This window comes from Octopus bimaculoides, chromosome 10 (genome assembly GCF_001194135.2).
Source record: "Octopus bimaculoides isolate UCB-OBI-ISO-001 chromosome 10, ASM119413v2, whole genome shotgun sequence".
In the NCBI taxonomy this organism is placed as follows: domain Eukaryota; kingdom Metazoa; phylum Mollusca; class Cephalopoda; order Octopoda; family Octopodidae; genus Octopus; species Octopus bimaculoides.
This window is the reverse complement of record NC_068990.1, coordinates 79,351,623-79,355,377: the sequence shown is the minus strand read 5'-3', so window position 1 is coordinate 79,355,377 and position 3,755 is coordinate 79,351,623. Positions and strand designations below refer to the sequence as shown.

At 37.5% G+C, this 3,755-nt stretch overlaps 1 protein-coding gene across 1 annotated transcript in view; it reads right to left on the bottom strand.

The window, feature by feature from the left end:
- LOC106883345 (polycomb protein EED-like) overlaps positions 1–3,471 on the bottom strand; it is a 35,952-nt gene extending 32,481 nt beyond the window's left edge. The window contains exon 1 of the mRNA XM_052971324.1: positions 3,349–3,471. The gene's annotated coding sequence lies outside the window, so the exon portion shown is untranslated. The remainder of the gene's footprint in view (positions 1–3,348) is intronic.
- Between the last annotated feature and the right edge of the window lie 284 nt (positions 3,472–3,755).

Genomic DNA, 3,755 nt, shown 5'->3' with positions numbered 1-3,755 from the left:
ACCCTGATATGCATCTATATACACATGTAGATGAAAGTATATACATATATGTGTGTATACATGCATATATATTTTTTGTATTATATATATATATATATATATATATATATATATGTCTAACTGTCTGTCTGTCTGTCTGTCGTCTGTCTGTCTGTCTGTCTGTCTGTCAGCCTCACACAGAATGCGACAAGGCTGGCCCCTCTGAATTACACCGACAACTCATCTGAGTGAACTGCAGCAAGATGAAGTAGAGTACCTTGCTCAGGAACACACCATGCCACAGAGAATTGTACTCATGACTTTACAATCATGGGCCGAATACCCCTAACCACTGAGCCACGCACCTTCTCTCCCTTAACCGTAGAGAAAAGGAGTGAAGCGATAGAGACAGAGAAAGGAACGCCCCAGTCATTTAAAATGACAAATTAGGCTGAAATACGATCGATCATAGCTTCTTCACTTTTAACAATGAAGAAGAGAGAAAGACATTTAGTAATAAAATAGGTCTTTACGTTTTTATTCTGGGACTTCTAAAACGATCGAGTGTTAGTTCTCTCTTCTTTCCCCCATCCCCAGTACGTATTCGCCTCCGCTCCTGATAGTTCTTCGTGTTGAGGAGAAAGACCATGATTTGCGCGGTTGTGTGGTAAGAAGTTTATTTCCCAGCACTATGATTAAGAGTTCAGTCTCACAGCATAGCACCTAGAGCGAGTATTTATTTATTTTTTTAGGCGCAGGAGTGGCTGTGTGGTAAGTAGCATGCTTACCAACCACATAGTTCCGTGTTCAGTCCCACTGCGTGGCACCTTGGGTAAGTGTTTTCTGCTATAGCCTCGGGCCGACCAAAGCCTTGTGAGTGGATTTGGTAGACGGAAACTGAAAGAAGCTCGTCGTATATATGTATATGTATATATATGTATGTGTGCTTGTGTTTGTCCCCCCAACATCGCTTGACAACCGATGCTGGTGTGTCTACGTCCCCGTAACTTAGCGGTTCGGCAAAAAGAGACCGATAGAATAAGTACTAGGCTTACAAAGAATAAGTCCTGGGGTCGATCTTCTCGACTAAAGGCGGTGCTCCAGCATGGCCGCAGTCAAATGACTGAAACAAGTAAAAGAGTAAAAGAGTATATATATGCTTGTTATTGATACACTTGTCTTCGTCCTTTGCTCTTCTGGAAATTTTCAACTATATATTGTACGCTTACATGGTCGTACCAGTTTTATCCTGCTTCAACCTCCTACACTTCGGACTTCCCACTACCTGTACTCTGTTTTTCTTACTCCGTACTTTGTTACTTTACTTCTCTCTCTCTCTCTCTCTCTCTCATTTCCTTTGGTCTTTTCTTCTCTTTTTCTCTCCGTTTCTTCTTTCTCTTCTTTTTTTCTTCTTTTTCTTCTCCTCACACCTTTTGAATTTTCTTACTTAGATTATTACTACTGAATATACCTATGGATTTCACTGGACTCTTCTGTTGATGAAAAATCGCTTCAATACACCACCACGCTTGAACCTTTTTGAACTACAAATCTCTCTTCCTAGTGTTCCTTTCTATTGAGGAGCGTAGGCTCGAAACGTAAGAGACTTTCTCACCTTTCCGAGCGTCAAACTAATACACCTGCTTGTTGTTTATACACCTGTCATTTGTTTTTCTGTCTGTCTGTCTGTATGTATGTATGTATGTATGTATGTATGTATGTATGTATGTATGTAAAGCAGCAGAGAAATATTGGGTATTTACCCTTAAAAGACGGCTCATAGCTGCCTTTCTTGTCTGTAAAAACCAACACATTCCACGCTTCCAAAGTTTGCTTATATCAATATATATAAAAGAGAGATTCTGTTCGTTTGTGTGTTTGTTTGTCCCATAAAATGAAAGTAAATGGTTCAAGGAGGGCAACACTAATTGTGCACAAACCTATGAGTAACTGCATTGAGGCAAATGTTCTCACTGGTTGTGGTGAACGTGACACCGTCTTCGTTCCTCGCATACCAGTTACATCACCTTATGTCCCATTCAAATTTAAGCCCTTTCAGTTTTCTATCCCACTTTCTTTTGCCATGAGCATTAATAAAACTTGGGGGCCACACACTAAAAGTTGCTGGATTGCAACTTGAAGAACAAACAGAAGTTCGTATATGAAATCCATCTTTTACCTATTTCAATTGTTACATTTTTCTCTTATATAATACACACATACAAGACGTGTAAAACTAAATCTGACTGACCGGATCCAGCATTTGTAATTTCGTTGGACTGTTACTTACTGTTGCCTTCCATTCCTGTAATGTAGCGTCGGAATTTCAGCACTAACACTGATAGGACACAGCATTTCTAATTTAAATTTCACTATTATTTACTGATATTTCTAATAATAATAAAAAATGCTCCTAAAAAGACCGTCAAAAAACGAACACCAGACAAACGCGCGACGTGCAATGCTTTTTGTCATATAATAAACAAACAGAAGTTCATGTATGAAATTGATCTTTTTTCGGTAATCTTCCAGTATCGAGAGGTAAAATAAATAAATAAAAATATTCAAGGGAAATAACTGAACGACTTACCAATATTATTCGTACTACTTTTTCTCTAAAACAGCATGCGACGGAATTTTTTTTATAAAAGTTTAAAATGTTTTTTTCTTTTTACAAACAGCATGCGACGGAATTTTTTAAAATAAAAGTTTAGGGTTAGGGTTAGGGTTAGGGTTAGGGTTAGATGTTGTGCAGCCGGTCTTCCACGAGGCATTTTCGATTTCTCATAAGAAACTATGATATTCAATCACGTGTGTGATTTATATATAAACAGTTAACGTCAATCAAATCACGTGATTTATTTATAAACAAAGTAGTACGGATAATACTGGTAAGACGTTCAGTTATTTCCCTTGTATTTTTTAACCTCTCGAAACTGAAAGATTACCCTTTTTTCTATTTCAATTATTACATATTTTGGATCTTTTTGGTTTGACGGGCAACGTTTTTCATTAATGTTTTATGTAGTGTTTTTGGTACCGAAAGACTTTCAAACTTCGTATACTTGTATATTTTGTATTATAGAACAGATAAAAAAATTTGTATTCGAAGTTATTTCATGTAAAAAGTTGTTGTATTTCGGTAATTTCAACCAATCACTGACGTCTATTGAGGTGAAAACAATTAATGGCACGACACATTCTACCAGTATCCCAAGTCTGAAAGTGTTTCGTTAAGAAAACAAGTGTTGCTCGTCAAACCAAAAAGATCCCATATTTTTCTCTTATAAAAATACACACAAACAGAAGTAAATTATATATATAATAATACTTCGAATGCGGCTCCCAAGAAACAGTAAAAGTAATTACCCGATCAACGACGTGTATTTACTGTTAGTATATTTAAACATATGAGAAGTGTGTTTGCCAGGCCATTTCTCTTCGACACCTCATCCTCATCCACAACTATCAGCCATTAATGTCGGTGACACATTCACGTTGCACCAACTAACCTCATGGAATGCATGATCTTTGCAGTTAGACGCAGCTGCACATTAAAACAGGAACATGTTTTTTAAAATATTCTTCCTCTTTTATAATTTTGAATATTGTAGTAGTAGTAGTAGTAGTAGTAGTAGTGGTGGTGGTGGTGGTGGTGGTAGTGGTGGTGGTGGCGGCGGCGATGTTGTGTAGCCAGAGAACGTTAAAGGTCAAGGGGGTTCCTTTCCTAAATTGTTTCGTGTCAAAGTTTACATTTCGTCGCGTTGTGTTTTCAG